Source organism: Dreissena polymorpha, chromosome 3 (genome assembly GCF_020536995.1).
Source record: "Dreissena polymorpha isolate Duluth1 chromosome 3, UMN_Dpol_1.0, whole genome shotgun sequence".
In the NCBI taxonomy this organism is placed as follows: domain Eukaryota; kingdom Metazoa; phylum Mollusca; class Bivalvia; order Myida; family Dreissenidae; genus Dreissena; species Dreissena polymorpha.
In genome coordinates, this window is record NC_068357.1 from 148,456,953 (window position 1) to 148,476,410 (window position 19,458).

At 36.1% G+C, this 19,458-nt stretch overlaps 1 long non-coding RNA gene across 5 annotated transcripts in view; it reads right to left on the reverse strand.

The window, feature by feature from the left end:
- Positions 1-19,458, reverse strand: part of LOC127871930 (uncharacterized) — a 49,865-nt gene extending 30,407 nt beyond the window's left edge. For 3 of the 5 annotated variants that reach the window (XR_008045621.1, XR_008045622.1, XR_008045618.1), the window contains exons 1-2: positions 19,002-19,409; positions 3,387-3,648 (exon numbers count right to left, since the gene is read on the reverse strand). This is a non-coding gene — a long non-coding RNA (uncharacterized LOC127871930). The other 2 variants (XR_008045619.1, XR_008045620.1) reach the window with 2 other exon arrangements.

Consider the following 19,458-nt stretch of genomic DNA (forward strand, 5'->3'; position numbering starts at 1 on the left):
TTCCACCACTCAAAAAGTGCAGCTCCATGAGATACACATGCCTGCCAAATATCAAGTTGTTAGCTTCAATATTGCAAAAGTGTACATATCAAATGAGGGATTTTGACCTATATATTTGACCTTTGACCTTGAAGGATAACCTTGACCTTTCACCACTCAAAATGTGCAGCTCCATGAGATACACATGTATGCCAAATATGAAGTTGCTATCTTCAATATTGCAAAAGTTGTGGCAAATGTTAAAGTTGGGGCAAACAAACAAACAAACGGACAGGGCAAAAACAATATGTCCCCTACACACTCAAGAGTTAATGTTGCGTTATTGATGTATGTAACCAGTGGTGTGATTGAGGTGAAGTCTGAGGGAAGGGAAATTCTGTAGACTGATTTTGACTATGCAAATCGCATGCATAACACAATGACAAGCCTTAAAACAGACCTTTAAATAAACACCATCATAAACTTATGAACAAGAATGAAGATTTATTTTTTAAAACTCTTTTAACTTTATATTTAACATATTATACAAAGTAAACAGTTAGTTGCAAAAATCCAACTCCAAGCTATTGACCGTCGCTGGGTCGTAGATGCAACTGGTTAAGGCATGTTTCATGTCTAGTCTGCTGCCAGGGAGCACTTTATAAAACTTTAAATTCTTTAATAGGTAAAATGAGCAACATAAACTATTTTCTAGCATTAATAACCACAAACAGATAAGAAATATATCCCTAATGCACACATTAAAAGAACTTACTTAATATGGTGTGCTGGCAGAATAATGATATTAATACAAGTTTCAAACATTTCAACGGTTCATAAAATGGGATAAGTTTTTGCAATGGAAAACGACGATTATTCCGAATATGAAATTATGCTGATTTATACATCAACTAAATCTAGAATCCTCTGCAAGAAAGATCTCCTGTCTCATCAACCAATTGTGCCACACCGAGTACTATTTCCGGACCTCCGAAAGATAGATTAAATCGTTAATTTAAAACATGGGCTTTCGGTTTGATAACGGTTTTTATGCCCCCTGTAGTCCGTCCAAAAAAAATTAACGTTGGCCATAACTTTTGCAATATTGAAGATAGCAACTTGATATTTGGCATGCATGATTGTGTATCTCATGAAGCTGCACATTTTGAGTGGTGGAAGTTCAAGGTCATACTTCAAGGTCAAAGGTCCAAAAAAAAAAAAAAATATTTTTTTTATTTCAAAGCGGCGCAGTAGGGGGCATTGTGTTTCTGACGAACACATCTCTTGTTTATCAACTTTTTGTTTTGTATTTCATCAATCCCTTCTTACTATATGATCCGTTGCTAATTTGATTATTTGCTGCCATACGTTTAAACTGGTGAAAACTGTTCTGACCTTGTCTCGTGTACATTTGGGTAAAATAGTGTGACTTTGAAAGTGTTTACTATATTTTCTGTGCCATATGACAAAATTAGCTAGTTTCTGAGCTCACATGAACCAGTTCCAACTATGAATAGATACATGGCTAACTCTTTTGACTACATGTAATTATGATCGTGAAAATTATTATTATCTCTAAAGGAAAAGATCTAGAGACTAAGACGCAGTTCCTTGCTCTTTTTGTTTCCAGTCTCTGCGAATCTGGACTGGTAAAAACAGAAAGTGACAAACTCTTTTGAAATTAAATTTGTGTTTGCAAATACTTGAAAACATTAATTGCAATATTAAGAAACTCCTTTTATTTAGAAAATTATTACATAATGATAATATCACCACACTGGTCCTGAAACACCATGTAATTTTAGCAGCACCCAGTAACTTTTGTGATCCTAGATCTTTCCCTACTCTAGAATGTCAAAAAGATATACGTTGACCATGCATGACAGAAATAAGCTGATCACAAACGCTTGTCATGAGAAATAAGTGCTCGAGTGAGCCAACCTGAGCTGTCAGAGGACAGCGCACTCACTGTTCAGGTTTTTGTGTGTGTTTTTTAACAAGGTGTTTGTATAGTAAGAAAAAACTAGCACAATTTAGTGTTGCTTAGAGCTCCAAATAATTTTTTGCAGCCAAAGGTTGTTCACACATGAAATGTTGAATTAATGTTTTAACTAGAGCTTTGTCACAGACCTGACATATACCCCCACGTGCCGCATTGACACAGACTATTTTGCATGCTGTCTTCACAAAACAAGAGAATCTAATTTATAGCGATTTTTAAGAATTATTATGCCATTATTATTTATGGCCATTTTGAACTTTGAACTCTTGAATTCTTTCGCATGACACGCCGTCCAATGACTGGGAACAACATTAATGTACAGAGTCATTTTAAAATCTCACAATGAATGACATAGTTATGGCCCAGACAAGCTCATTTATGGCCATTTTTCACTTTTGAACTCCAAGTGTGCCCTTGACCTTGGAGATATCGACGTAATTACTTTGCATAACACATTGTCCAATGATTGTGAACAAATGTACTAAGTAATTTTAAAATCTCACAATGAATGACATAGTAATAGCCCGGACAAGATCATTTATGGCCATTTTTGACCTTTGAACCCACAGTGTGACCTTGGAGATATCGACGTAATTCTTTCGCGCAACAACTTCCAATGATTAAAGTTGGAGCAAACACACAAACAAACACACAAACCAACCAACAGACAGGGCAAAAACAATATGTCCCCCACTATAGTGGTTGGGGGACATAAAAAATATATATAATTTTTTTGGGAAACCTTCAATTGGGATTTTTTTTTTACAGCAATTGGGCAATTTGTAGTTTTTTTCCTAATTGGGAAAGTGCCATATTGCTAATATTCCCGCTACTTTATAAAGAAGGAAAAAATTGCTGTGCCAATATTTTTTTACTTGTGTTAAAATTTTTCCATATATTACAATAACTTAGCTTGGACTTTGACTCCCACCCACCTTACGCTATCCCAAGCTAAATCTGGATATAATATAAATATGTATGATCATATTTCACTCACCTAGCAAAAGAAGTTATTGAAAAATTGAGAAAAATTGTTTTGTTATTTCAAGTAAAAATTATCTTGACCACGTATCAGCCCACGTATCTTTTATGCAATGAAGGGAGGTCTTGATCCAAGGTTTCTTAAAATAGCAAAAGTTTGAACAGTTTTAATCTTTGTGGCTGTGATGTAAAATTTCTAAATTAAAAAAAAAAAACATGTATTAAAAAATATATTCAAACTTGAGTTACCAAACTTTGCCAATTGGCTCATTATAATAAAACCAAACAATATATGTTTAATTAAAACTAAATCAAGCCAAGGCTGCTAAAATAGTTTGCAAATAACTTTCTCTGATTTGTTCATAAAAATATTGTTGACTCTGTTTATTGTTAAACAATTACACAATATACCCTTATAACTCACTTATCTGTTAAAAGCTGTGTCCATAGTGTGTTGTACAGTATGGCTGACAGGGAGCTGCTAGAGATTCTTATAGTCTTGTTGAAGGGTAAACTGAAAACATAGCACTTCAGGAAAGGGACCCTCTGACACCAATTGCCTAGCTGGGAGATTCTTCTGTGGCATCCATGCTCAACTGCACAGCTGCGTTCTGTGCAACTTCTTGAACTGCCTCAAGGCTGGCCTCCCAGCTGTCTATACCAAAGTCTCCTGGTCAGCCTTATGTCTGCAATAGACAAAACACATTTATCCAGGCGCCTCAACTGGTTTCTTCCCTTTTGTTTGATCTACTAAGCTGCCCCCTGGGCTTTCTTTCTTCATTGAACCTAATTAGCATATGGGACATCAATGCTTTCGACCCCTGGCTCCAACCCCTCTACTCTGGGTTCGGGCTTTGCATGTCCAGAGTATGCTAAAATCCTCACCCACTTTAATACATATATACACCTGACTTGAGTCTAGAAACAAGTTTTCTCAACTTGAGCACTCTCCCTGGAGCTCAACCGTCTAGCTTCTGTTATCTTCTTTAGTTCCTAACCATATACATATCAGCCTGAGCTACATACAGCTTTACTAGGCCCACAACAAAACCTTGCATGGATATTTTCCTTCCTGCCATCAGCAGCTTGATATCTAGAAGGTTGTGCTTTTATGGACTTGAAGACATTATCCTTTTTCTGACCATTTTGGAAAACACTACCTGGGTTTAATTGTAAAATGCATGCACTTTGGAAAGTTTCTTATCGCTATTTCATGAAAATAATGATGAAATGAGTGTGAAAACTAAGTTGCCTCTATTTCAGCAAAAATTACTTTTATTTCATTCTGAATATTCTGATAATTTTCATGTTTGTTTAAAGTGTATATTATATTTCTAGAACCTCTGAAAAGACACTTAACTCAGTACCAAATCTGAAGATCTTTAATAGAATTTTCATTTATGTGCATGATTAAGCTTAAAAAAACACATTACATAGGCCGCAGAAATAATTGTTCAGTTGAGAGACCTTGTTGTGTAGCCAGATTAAGGGTGTGGGCAAAACATCCAACATGTGAATATTAACCAGATTCTTTCACTGCACGAACATTATTGCTAGCATTGTCTGTGGTAACGGCTGGCCCCTTGCCATCACGTTCTAATTGCCAGCGTGCAGATGTGTTCTTCAAAGCGTCAGCCAAATGTTCGGCTGTATGAGATTCATCAAATTTGTTTGTTTTAAGAGTGTAATTTCAACTTTCCAGTCTTTATTGATGAAGTGGGCAGTGACAGCAACATAGTTCTCAGTAGCCCTAGATATCCATGAGTCTGTAGTTATGGCAATGCTTTCTGCAGAATTAAGTTGCATCTTAACCCTGTCTGTAACCTTTTTCAAAAGTGCTGGCACAACCTTTTCGCTGAAATGTGTACGATAAGGAAGTTTGTACCTGGGTTCTAAAGTGCTAATCATGTGTTTGAAACCTTTGTTCTGCACCGTGGAATATGGTCTCATGTCACAAGCTAAGTACCCAGCAATAGATTTGGAAATAGATTCTGTCCTTTCAGGGGTTAAGATAAATCTGTTCATGTCAGTAACTTTCAGCTGGCCACTTAACAAATTCCCAACAGAACTTACAGAAGCAGAACTTTTCTGGCTGGCGACTTTGCCGACTTGAGTAGTTGCGCTGCTACCTGCTGCTAATAAATCAACATTATGCTTACGGTATACGTGTTGTATAAGATTGGTGGTTGCACCGGACACTGGGTATGCAACGTCCGTGAAACATAACTTGCATGTGGCTTTATCGGGAGGGCCACCATCCCAAAGTCCAAAGTATTTCCAAACTTTAGAGTTAAGTTTTTGGTGCATTAATTTTGTTAATTTTACGTTTTCGGCAACGACTCGTTTGGCCATTTTGACGCTTTTGCCGAAAGTAAACCGTAACGCGCTTATTGATTGGGTGACTAGAGTAATAAGTAGCCAATGGCGCGCGTCGTAATTACAGGTAAAGATAAAACCTACTTCCCGTATCAAATAGTCAGAATACAGCGAGCTTTACGTTTCTATGTATATTTATGTCTATATGTTAAAGAATCGAATCGAATTTGGTAGGTTTGGTATCGAAATCAAATCGACGCATTTCGAACCGATTTTCGATGCATCGGATCGAATCGTTGCAGCTCTAACCGATTCACTTCTAATTGATACTGAACTTCTCTTATGACAATACGGTCAATCTCAACTATGCATGGCTCCATTACCAACCCTGGGGCGCCCCGCCCACATAGGCCACACCCACCCGAAATTGCCTTTTACTATAACTTCTTCATTTCCACACCGATTCACTTCTAATTGATACTGAACTTCTCTTATGACAATACGGTCAATCTCAACTATGCATGGCCCCATTACCAACCCTGGGGCACCCCTGGTTATAGCATGAAAAGGGTTATGTCAGGCTTGTTTTGTTTCTTCGATTTATTCACCTAAATAATATGTTTTGGAGAACAAAAGCTAAATACACTGGTAGATGGTATCACTGGGCTATTTTGGTGTATATTAGTCTATAACATATAAGACCAAATTACGCTTTTTACCAACATTATTACTAATGTTTAGTGTGTTCCTAAAAATGATAACTGAACAGATTAGATATGAAAGATATGAAGTTATCAGTGTTCTAGGGTTCTAGGATGCCTTCCTAGCATTGGTGTGTTCAAGGGACCTTTTCACAGATTTTGGCAGGTATTGAAGTTTGTCATTAAATGCTTCATATTAATAAATGTAAACATTGGATTTAAAAAGCTCCAGAAAACAAGAGCTGTCACCATAGGATGACTTATGCCCCCTATAAACGCTTGATAGAAGTTATGAGCTTTTTTCGAAACCTAAACGCAGATTTTGAAACCTAAACACTGACCCTAAGTTCAAGGTCAAGGTCACAGGGGTCAAAATTTTTGTGCGTATATGGAAAGGCCTTGTACGTCCATATACACATGCATACCAAATATGAAGGTTATATCTCAAGGGACATAGAAGTAATGAGCATTTTTTGAAACCTAAACGCAGATTTCGAAACCTAATTGCGGACCCTAAGTTCAGGTCACAGGGGTCAAAATTTTTGTGTATATGGAAAGGCCTTGTCCATATACACATGCAAATTTGTGTGCGTATGGAAAGACCTTGTCCATATACACATGCATACCAAATATGAAGGTTACATCTCAAGGGACATAGAAGTTATGAGCATTTTTCGAAATCAAAACGCAAAGTGTGACGGAAAGACGGACAGACAGACGGACGGACAGTCCGATCACTATATGCCCTCCTACCTGGGGCATAAAAACAAGAATAAAATTAAAGAAAAAAAAGTAACCCTCCACTGGACTCAAACCACTGACCCCTGGAGTAAAAGTCTAACACTAAGACCACTCGGATATCCGTGCTCATACAATGAATGAATCATGTATATTATACTTTATACAAGAGTTCCGCGGTCGGAGATGACCGCATTGAAGCCGGATTTTTGATTTAAATGACAGGAAAGTACCTTTCGTGTTTTTGTCAATGCAATACTTAAATTACTGAAATATTGTTCAAAGGTCAAAATGAAATGTAAGTACTTTTCAAGGCATGAGCAAACCTTGTGTTATGTTTTGAATGCATATAACAATTTTAACATTTTAACATTGAAGGTCACAGTGACCTTGACCTTCAAATGAATGACATTGAAATGAGCAGTGGTGATCTTCTAGTACTGGCCAACCTTTATGTCAAGTTTGAAGACTCTAGGTACAAGCATACCAAAGTTATAACATGGAATAAGAACTTTAACATTTTTACCTACCAAAGTTATAAGAACTTTAACATTTTTACATTCAAGGTCACAGTGACCTTGACCTTAGAATGAATGACCTTGAAATGACCAGTGGTCATCTAAGTGTGCTTGCAAACCTTCATGTCAAGTTTGAAGACTCTATGTCCAAGCATACCAAAGTTATAACAATTTTAACATTTTAACATTTAAGGTCACAGTGACCTTGACCTTCAAATGAATGACATTGAAATGACCAGTGGTCATCTTCTAGTACTGGCCAATCTTTATTTCAAGTTTGAAGACTCTAGGTACAAGCATACCAAAGTTATAACATGAAATAAGAACTTTAACATTTTTACATTCAAGGTCACAGTGACCTTGACCTTCAAATGAATGACCTTGAAATGTCCAGTGGTTACTTACTAGTTCTGGCCAACCTTCATGTCAAGTTTCAAGACTCTAGGTCCAAGCATACCAAAGTTATAACAACTTTAACATTTTTACATTCAAGGTCACAGTGACCTTGACCTTCAAATGAATGACCTTGAAATGTCCAGTGGTTACTTACTAGTTCTGGCCAACCTTCATGTCAAGTTTCAAGACTCTAGGTCCAAGCATACCAAAGTTATAACAACTTTAACATTTTTATATTGAAGGTCACAGTGACCTTCACCTTCAAATGAATGACCTTGAAATGACCAGTGGTCATCTGTTAATCCTGGCCAACCTTCATGTCAAGTTTGAAGACTCTAGGTCCAAGCATACCAAAGTTATACCATGAAATAAGAACTTTAACATTTTTACATTCAAGGTCACAGTGACCTTGACCTTCAAATGAATGACCTTGAAATGACCAGTGGTTACTAACTAGTTATGGCCAACCTTCATGTCAAGTTTCAAGACTCTAGGTCCAAGCATACCAAAGTTATAACAACTTTAACATTTTTTATATTGAAGGTCACAGTGACCTTGACCTTCAAATGAATGACCTTGAAATGACCAGTGGTCATCTGTTAATCCTGGCCAACCTTCATGTCAAGTTTGAAGACTCTAGGTCCAAGCATACCAAAGTTATACCATGAAATAAGAACTTTAACATTTTTACATTCAAGGTCACAGTGACCTTGACCTTCAAATGAATGACCTTGAAATGACCAGTGGTTACTAACTAGTTATGGCCAACCTTCATGTCAAGTTTCAAGACTCTAGGTCCAAGCATACCAAAGTTATAACAACTTTAACATTTTTTATATTGAAGGTCACAGTGACCTTAACCTTCAAATGAATGACCTTGAAATGACCAGTGGTCATCTGTTAATCCTGGCCAACCTTCATGTCAAGTTTGAAGACTCTAGGTCCAAGCATACCAAAGTTATACCATGAAATAAGAACTTTAACATTTTCGAGCACGCCGCCCGCCCCCCCCGCCCCGCCCGACAACATCAATCTATAAGCCGAGATTTTTTCGAAAAAAATCCGGCTAATAAACAATCCTAAAGTGCCACAAAATATAATGACAACAAAAGAACTCTCCAAATTATTCAATTGTTTCCGTTTCAACGCTTTAATATGTTTAGGTTTTTAGATATTCAAAAGATGCATATAATGGATGTTTTAGAGCATGGTTAATGTTCGGTATTACTGTTTCCTCATAAATATCATAACTACAACTAGAATGCGAATCTGAAACAATTTTTTTAATTTTGTAAATTAACCAAAATGTGGCTTAAGAAACTTCAGCGAACAGTTTATATAGTATTGACAGACCTGTACGCTGAAGCGAACCCCATATCAAAGTCAACCAGAGTCGTAACATATTTATGTCACGCAATAAATCAAAGACAGTTAATTTTTTTGGAAACATTTCTACATATATTGGTGAATGAATATAAATTACTGCATCGGGGCATATTTTAAGGTTCAAATGTTTCAAATGCATCTTACAACAGATGAAAATAACTCTCATCAGCCTGAAATTCACAATTTTGTCGCTTTGTCATGTGACGAGTTTTCATTTGGATACTTTTGGATCTACCTTGACATTTTTTGCTGAGTGAAATTGTAAACATTACTTTCTTTATTCTGAAATCTATTATTTGTGATTAACAATGTATGTCTGGTGGATAAAAAGACTGATTTCAAAGTGAATAAGGTAATTTTAAATAATTGTTACTTTGAGTTTGTATTTACAATACAATTTGTTGACTAAACAAGCAAGAATAATTTAAAATACCGGGAAATGTCATTATGAATTTGAAAACACTTGAGCGCATGGTATGTTACTAAAAATAGAATTAATGTCATATGACCGTGAAATCTCGGTAGATTTGCATTTAAAAAATGTCTGTCGCATTGATGTTTTTCTCGATATGTTAGAGCAGAAAAGATAAATTTCAAATGTTTAAGATAGTATTTTGGGAAAGAATATATCAGTTAAATGTGAAAAATGTCAATCTTTCCAATCAAGTGAATGATTTGGGCCAATAACTGCATTTAAAAGCTGTTTTGGACTGGTCTTTGTTAAACTGTCAACTCTTCGGAAATTTCTGGTTGACTTACCTAATGGGTTTGGTCCATAACTTTAAGGTCACGCCGGTCAAAAATCATAACAATCAACATTTAAAGTTATGGAAGCCAGAACAAACCAAAACGTGAAAAGGTCCCTTTAATACGTCAATATCCAAAAGGCATAGACAAATCAAATCTATCATGGACGAACCATCATTCGAACCTCTTAATTTTGACACGTCAATTATACTCAAATATAATGTTGAACAAGGGACAAAATTGTCACAAAACCAGGTTTTCAATAAAAACAAGATGTGTTTGTGAAACACAATGTCCCCCTATATGATGTTTGACCTTGAAGGATGACCTTGACCCCTATATGATGTTTGACCTTGAAGGATGACCTTGACCTTGACCCTTCACCACTCAAAATGTGCAGCTCCATGAGATACACATGCATTTCAAATATAAAATTGCTAGCTTCAATATTGCAGAAGTGACATTACATGAGCAATTTTGACCCATATATTTGACCTTGAAAGATGACCTTGACCTTTCACCACTCAAAATGTGCAGCTCCATGAGATACACATGCATGCCAAATATCAAGTTGCTATCTTCAATATTGCAAAAGTATTCATAAAATAAGCGATTTGGGCCACATATATTTGACCTCTGACATTGAAGGATGACCTTGACCTTTCACCACTCAAAATGTGCAGCTCCATGAGATACACATGCATGCCAAATATCAAGTTGCTATCTTCAATATTGCAAAAGTACTCATAAAATGAGCGATTTTGGCCACATATATTTGACATCTGACCTTGAAGGATGACCTTGACCTTTCACCACTCAAAATGTGCAGCTCCATGAGATACACATGCATGCCAAATATCAAGTTGCTATCTTCAATATTGCAAAAGTACTCATAAAATGAGCCATTTTGGCCACATATATTTGACATCTGACCTTGAAGGATGACCTTGACCTTGACCTTTCACCACTCAAAATGTGCAGCTCCATGAGATACACATGCATGCCAAATATCAAGTTGCTATCTTGAATATTGAAATACTGCAAAAGGGTACATTAAATGACCGATTTTGACCCATATATTTGACCTTTGACCTTGAAGGATGACCTTGACCTTTCACCAATCAAAATGTGCAGCTCCATGAGATACATATGCATGCCAAATATCAAGTTGCTTTCTTCAATATTGCAAAAGTTATTGCAAATGTTAAAGTTGGCGCAAACCAACCAGCCAACCAACCAACCAACAGACCAACCAACAGACAGGGCAAAAACAATACGTCCCCCACTACTATAGTGGGTGACATAAAAAGTCTGATAAAGAGAGACAACTGCAACTCAAAATGTGCATTGCTACTGATTGTTCATCACAACTACCCCCCTTGTTTCAAAATCAATCTTTTTTAGTTGTGGCGACCTTGACCTTGGAGATATCTACGTAATTCTTTCGCACGACACACCGTACAATGATGGTGAACAAATGAGCCAAATGATTTTAAAATCTGACAATGAATGACATAGTTATGGCCCGGACAAGCTCATTTATGGCCATTTTTGACCTTTGAATTCAAAGTCTGACCTTGACCTTGGAGATATCGACGTAATTCTTTCACGCGACACACCGTACAATGATGGTGAACAAATGTGCCAAATGATTTTAAATCTGACAATGAATGACATAGTCATGGCCAGGACAAGCTCATTTATGGCCATTTTTGACCTTTGAACTCAAAGTGTGACCTTGACCATGGAGATATCGACGTATTTTTTTCTCGCGACACACCGTCCAATGATGGTGAACAAATGTGCCAAATGATTTTAAAATCTGACAATGAATGACATAGTTATGTCACTGACAAGCTCAGGCCACAATTAAAATATTGTTGGATTGCCCTTTACCGACCCTTTATTTTACAGGTGGGTAGGTAGGTAGGAAAATTATTTAATTTCATTTGAGAAATTATATTTTTAATACACTAATAGTCTATGAATATTTAAAACACTGTTATTAAAGCACTGTTGCAGTGTACGAAGCCCTATGTGGCTTAACATTATCTTGTTTGCTGTTTCTTGCATATATTAATATCAAATGCATGCTTGTGTGTTATTACATCAAATATGTGTTCATTATATGATGTTAATTGCTCAAATGCATTTGTCATTATCTAACTGCCAGACAGCTTTTATTTTTAACTTAAACCTTTCCCTAAAATTGGGCTTAATTCGCATGCAACAAGCATTGAAGGAGTGTAGAAAGACAGCCCAAAGCCTTTAATGGAAAAATTCAGACATGGCGAAAGACCGTCACATTTGACAGGCCAGACTTGCCTACCAGGAGAAACAATTCACAGGCCAGTTAAAATTTTTTCAGGCCTCAATTTTAAGTGTTTGACTGGTTAGTGCATAGTCTCGGCATGGCAAAGTAAATTCACGAAAGGGCAAACTGAACATAAGCATTAGTTCTTCTTGAATGCTCTGAGCTTTTATGAGTACATACGTACAGCTAAGAGAGTCAATAGCTGGGAGTTGTATTATTGCAACAAACATAAGCATGAACACTTGATTTGGGGAAATAAATTAAGCGTGTTAGTTTCAGTTTGTGGATATATTAACGCTTTAAACATATAAACTTGAGTGTTGTCGATGTATTTAGCTAAGAGACATTAATATATTAAATAAGTTTACCTTTAAATATCTATTTCACTAACATGCCATTACAGTAAACTGTTTAGAGTAATAGAGTGGCAAACATAATAAAAGCAGATTATGCACATGAATCTGATTAAACACAGATCCACTTGCATATAAATCAAATCATGTTTCAGGCTCCATTTTGGGAATACGCCACACTGGAATTTTGGGAATTTCGCGTCGTGAAAACCCCCATTTTGGGAAAAAAAAAATTCGCAAAATTGGCTCAATTGGGAAAAATTATTGCATGTAAATAGTGTTTCTTATATTTCAAAGAAGCCGTTAACTGGTAAATAACAACTATTTTGATAACTTATTATTAAAATTTTACAAAGTATTATGAACATGTGAGATAAGTGCAGGTTTTTTAATCTAAATTTGGGGAAAAGGCCTGGCCTTTTTTGAGGTGAAAAAAATCGTGCAAAGCGCCGGATTTTGAGGAAAATAAGGAAAGTCTTAAATAATCATTAACATATTTTACAGTTTTTAAAACATATTCAAGGCAACAGATAATTTAATTATGCAACACTTTCTCTTTTCTACACCGGATCAGGTTAACTTATATATTTTAAGGTAAAAAAAAAATTTTTTTTGGAATTGGGATTTTTTTTTTCAATTGGGAAAAAAACAACCAGATTTGCATTGGGAATGGGGCCGAATTTCGGACCCGTGGCATAGGGCGGAAAAAGCCTGTGTTTGTCTTTTATTTTGCATGTTCAAACGATAATCCTGTAACTGTTAGATGTATTTTTCTTTGCGAATAGACTGCATTCCAATTTTCAAACACTTGTTCTGTGACATTCAGTTCATGCATTTCCAAAAAAAGAGAGTTTTATTTGTATCTAAAACGTATGCTCCATCGTAGAATGACACGCTCTTTTCATTAGTCCATACTAATTATATGATGTCCGTCATAAATTCGATAGTTATTTGTCCTCGCTGAGCATCGTTATTTCTTTTTATTGTCCGCCATTTTGGATCACGTTAACAACATGTGTGCAATTGAACGTAAACTCGTATATGTCCGACTACTTTCGCGAACCAATAGGTAAGTATGATGTCGTTCGGCCATTTTCATGGAAAACCGCCGATCGCGATGCTGGTTATAGACGCTTGCATTACTGTCTATTCTGGGGCATATGAAATTCCAACCATCGGAGCGACCTAGATCGGTCAGGGGCGATAAAAATGGACAGGGATATAAATACAAGCACGAATAAATATTGCAGTCGGCTCTTTTATCATCGGCGAAAAAAAAAGAAAATTAAAAAATACGTTTTCAGAAATCGCAATAAAATATTTTGGGTCGGGGGTAAAAAAGGGTCGGTCAGTAAAGGGCAAACAAACTTAATTTTAATTTAGGCCTCATTTATGGCCATTTTTGACTTTTGAACTCAAAGTGTGACCTTGACCTTGGAGATATTGACGTAATTCTTTCCCGTGACACACCGTTCAATGATGGTGAACAAATGTGCCAAATGATTTTAAAATCTGACATTGAACGACCCGGACAAGCTTGTTCCGCCCGCCCGCCAGCCAGCCCGCCCGCATTCGCCAATCTAATAACCAGTTTTTTCCTTCGGAAAACCTGGTTAAAAAAGTGAAACATATTTACAAGTACTATATTTGATAAATAACTTGTTTCTTCATGGCTGGCAACTGTAATTGCTATGTAAATCCTCTTTTGATTAACAGATTTTTGCAAGTTTCCAGCACATCCATATCATGTAAAACTATCAATACCGCCCAAACAATGAGTACCTGCTTTTGAACCATCAGTGTACAACATTAGAAATAAATAGTCACATGTTTTGACCATGGTCACGTGACTTACTGCAGCAGCTGAAATGTGTAAATTGTCAAGCAAAGTTGAGAACAAAAATTAGACCATGTTTTTATAGTTTTTTTAAGGAAAATCCTTACATATGTAAAAAGCATTAAGAAATACAATGATTTTTACGTGTTTTATGATTAATCAACTTATTCTACCTGTTTTTGACGCATTTTCGTCGATTTGCAGCTCACGCTAGTCGACGTAAACAAATTACTAATACTAAAACAAGAGGGGCTGAAAGGCCCAAAGTCGCTCACCTGAGATAACAAGATATTATTGGGACAAATCTTCTGACCAAGTTTCACGAAGATCGGAAAATAAATGTGGCCTCAAAAGTGTTAACAAGGTTTTACTATAGCCATTTAAGGAAAAATGCCCCGCCCCCTGGCAGCCATGTTTTTTAACCAACCGGCATCATTTTTGAACTCATCCAAGATATTATCGGGATAAATCTTCTGACCTAGTTTCATGAAGATCGGACAGTTAATGTGGCCTCTAGAGTGTTAACAAGATTTTACTATAGCCATATAAGGAAAACTGCCCCGCCCCTTAATTGGCAGTGTTTTTTTTCCCCTAAAGGGGAATGGTGGCATGGCCTGTCCAAAGGGGAAAAACGCGTCGTTTTTTAGTATAAGGGGAAACTTACAAATTCACTCTTTTATATGTAATGATATTTATTATATGAATACACATGTATGTATGAATGCAATATTCACAGCTGAATGTCTCTGTCCTTTTTCTTAAATATATATTTATGATTGTTTCAACATTAGTTTCAGACAGTTCAGCCGTCATGCACAGTCTCAGTTTTCCTAGCCAATTTGAGTCTAATTGGAATTTTTTTAATCGATAAAATGGCAAATTTGAAGATTTTTTATCAATAAAATGGAGAAAAATTGGAATGTTTTTTATCAACAAATATCGACACAATATAGATACATCAGGCCTTGTCCTGGCCATATTGGCATACATGCCAGACGTCCCGATCTCGGCGGGACAGTCCTTCTTTTGGGCCCTTTGTCCCGGCGTCCCGATATGAGACGATTTGTCCCGACATTCGTAAAAAACGATGTAAGATCTATAGGTTCCCAATAAAATTCGCTATTCAAGCTCTGTTTCGCTAACACTTACCACCGCTAATCCCTTTATTGACCCCAATTAACAATCTGATTCTACTTCTCGTGTGTACCAGTGTTGTTTATGACACCTTATAAGCGATTTATCGGCTAATTATTGATTTTATCAGGCATTCACAAAATGGTGGTCTTCAAGATAGTGGTCGCTTATTGCTATCGATAGACAGGGTTTTTTTTGGCCCGATTTTATAGCCGAAATTCGGCTATGTTCCCAATCCCAAAAAGTATACTTTTTCCCCAAAATGTGGCCAAAAATTCCCAATTTCCAAAAAAAAAAAAAAATTTTTTTTTTTTTAGAAAGAAGTGTCTAATGCGTATTTTATCTCAAATTTAATTCAATTACATCTAACAAAGTATTTTATGATTTTGTTCTTTCAATTTGAATGATTATAAAGAGTTATATCATATTTAGTATTTCCCTAATCAGTGGACTTTTCGTGTGGAAAAAAAAGGCCAATGAATTTATTTTCCCAATTTCATGAAAATGCCGATAAAATTCCCAATTCCAAAGCCATGGGCTATCTTCCCAAAAAGTGGAAAAAAAACCTGATAGTTGTAAAGAAATAAATGTTGAAAATGTGTTTGTTTTTGTCTTTGTTTGAAGCGGTTTACAAAACAATTGTTTTGTAAAATTAACTCTACGTCATTTATGAGTCTTTTACATTCAATGTGTAGTTCCAAGATAGCGGGATAATCCGAATGTGCAATATACCAAAATCGCAACAAACAGTCCAATAAGTGATACCCATCCTGTCTAATGTAATTGGGTGTAATTGTAATAAAAACAACGAGGTGCTATGCATGACAGTTTGACCCTACTCCAATTAAGCTAAAAACAACGAGGTGCTATGCATGACAGTTTGACCATACTCCAATTAAGCCGCGACAATTGACAACAGGGATCATATTTTTTTCGGTTTTGTTGGTCCTAGACCGATTGGGTTCATGAAAGACAGTTTGAAAATCCCAAACAGTCGGTCCGATTCTGTTTGCTAAAATGTCATGAAACATGCTAACACACTCTAATAACATTCATATCTCGATTACCTAGGTGTGATAAACCATTCGCTGCAGTCTCTAAACCGGTCAGGACCAGTTTATTGCACGTCAGTCGACTAGTATAAGCGTATGACCCCAAGCAGTGAAGATTCGCCCGGTTGTGTATTAGTCATGCGTAAATAACCCCGTGTCAATATCAGTCGATAATTTCAATGGCTTATACCTAGCACACTAATCGGTCCGTAATGTGTACTCGTCCACGATAAAATCATTGACAGTTACTTCGGAGATGAAAACCTCGATGTTATCTATGCATAGTTATCCTCGTGGAAATTGTGCATTTCATGCATGATACAGTAAACTTTCATATATAACAAAGAAGAAAATCGGATATTCTGCAATAATTGTGGGCAGACCTTATACACTGAAAGCACGCGCTGTAACTAAACAAAACATGCCGATACATTTTCCACCAGTATAATAATCCGGCAATAAATGAATGAAAGTCGCGGATCTGATCGACAGAATAGCAGAAAATTATTATTATTGGCGGAACTTCACATAAAATAGTACACAAGAAAAATAATGTACATTGTATTAATCTTTAGTAAAAATCGTGTTAGAATCAAAATAATTCATGTACTTTATTGTTTGTTGTCGAATAACCCAGGACCGGAAGTTTCGATGCGTGGTAAAATCCCTATGCGTCTTAACTATCGGCCGTGGGTTATTCGACAACAAACTATAACGTACACACATTATTTCTGAACTATTTGGTTTTGTTATTGTCAGTTTCCAACCTACGCGCATACATTTCTTTGGTTCAGTGCATGTTTGTAAGCAATTATCCAGTCAATGATTTAAAACATCGGTATAGACTTACAAAGATTAATAATATTGACAACCATTTAAAAAAAGTCAGATAAAACAGCACACAAAACAACAATGAAATAGCAAATGATAAAACCAATTGAGAAAACTCGCATGTGCTGTTTAAAAAAATGCTTAGGGGAATTTAACTTGTACATTTATCATACCACCTTCATGAATGGCAAAATCAATGGTATATATTTTAACGTAATTTGTCATGATTTCGGATATAAATTTTCGGACACTTTTTCCCCATTTAAATCCAGACCGATTGATGTTGCGGAAAAATATGATCCCTGATTGACAAGTAAGTTTACTGTAACCCGTACTTTCAGTGTACTGGATAGCCTCTCCTGCGTTAATGTTTGCCATTAGAAGTAATATAATGAGTATTGTTGTCGTAATGTTCCAGATTTTGTACTCTAAAAAGCTGAATATTATCTTCGTTGTTCGCTATTGTCTTATTTAATCAAACTGTTATTGTAATGTTTTAGATTTCATGCTTCATATCAGATTTTTTATGTCTTGAATAAAAGTATCAAGAGTTTTTGTTAGTACTATACTGACTACAGTAAAGGTGGAATGATAGATCGTTTTAGGTGTCCTGCTTTTTGGTCAAATGTCCCGACAATTTTTTTATGGATTGTCCCGCTTTGGACCTAAAATATTATGGCATGTATGCATATTGGGAAAAAATGAAATTCATGTGAAAAGTGACCACTGATTTGGGAAAAACAAATTTAACTCTTTATGATTATTCAAAATCATATTAATATTATATTTATATACTTTGTTAGTTGTTTATGAAATAAATCTGAGATATATGTATCATAAGACAGTTCTTTCTAAAAAATAAAAAAATAAATGTTTTTTTGTTTTTTTTAAACTTCTGGAGGGGGTTTTTTCTACAAAATAGGGGAAAAATATATACTATTTTTTTAGGGGAATGGGGCCGAATATCCGCCCCGAAATTGCCATAAAAAAACACTGCTTGGTGACCATGTTTTTCAAGCAAACGTAACCATTTTGGAACTCATCCAAGATATCATTAAGACAAATCTTCTGACCAAATTTCATAAAGATTGGACAATAAATGTGGCTTCTAGAGTGTTTACAAGGTTTTACTATAGCCATATAAGGAAAAATGCCCTGCCCTCTGGCGGCCATGTTTTTCAACCAACCGGCATCATTTTCGAACTTGTCCAAGACATTATTGGGATGAATCTTCTGACCAAGTTTCATGAAGATCAGACAAAAAATGTGGCCTCTAGAGTGTTAACAAGATTTTACTATAGCCATATAAGGAAAAATGCCCCGCCCCTTGGCAGCCATGTTTTTTCAAGCAAACGTAACCATTTTCGAACTCATCCAAGATATTATTGAAACCAATCTTCTGACCAAATTTCATGAAGATTTGGACAATAAATGTGGTCTCTAGAGAGTGACCAAGGCAAATGTTGACGTCGCACAACGGACAAAAGGTGATCACAAATGCTCACCATGAGAACGTTGTGCTCAGGTGAGCTAAAAACGGTGATGTAATGCGAGTGTGCGCATAAAATGTAAACTAATGAAGGGTTCGAAAAGAGGTGAGGTTCGAGAAGAGGTACTCTAACGATAATGTCCCTCGTGCATTGAAATTGTTTTTAATCTATAAAAAATCCAATTATCTCTTACGTGTCCAAATAAACAGGAACATAGGCTACTGACCCGTTGGCGATGTCTGATTTGATCCATATTAAACGCCTATCCAACTCTTCACATCCTCATGCGTCATGGTCGAACAGAACTCCTGTTGAAATTCAAATTCGCCACACATCGAACTAAAGATTACAAATGCTTGAACTATAGACTATAGTAACTTAATTCCCCATTTATTAATGGATGCCCTGCCATGCCCACCATTTCGTGTGTTTAAGTCAGAGTTTATTCAAGTCCCGCTACCTGTCCGTGTCCGCCATTTGTCTATCGTTTTGTTGCGTAAACCCGTTTCTCAGTTTTGTATCCAGTAGGGATAAATATAAATTTACACAGAACAAGTTCCACTCTTCTGATATATATCGACTAAATAAGGTTTTTCAAAGTTTGTTTTAACAAATTAACTACATTTTCTTTCTATTTCTTAACACAAACCCGTTTCGTTGAGTCGGCCTTGAATTGTGTCATG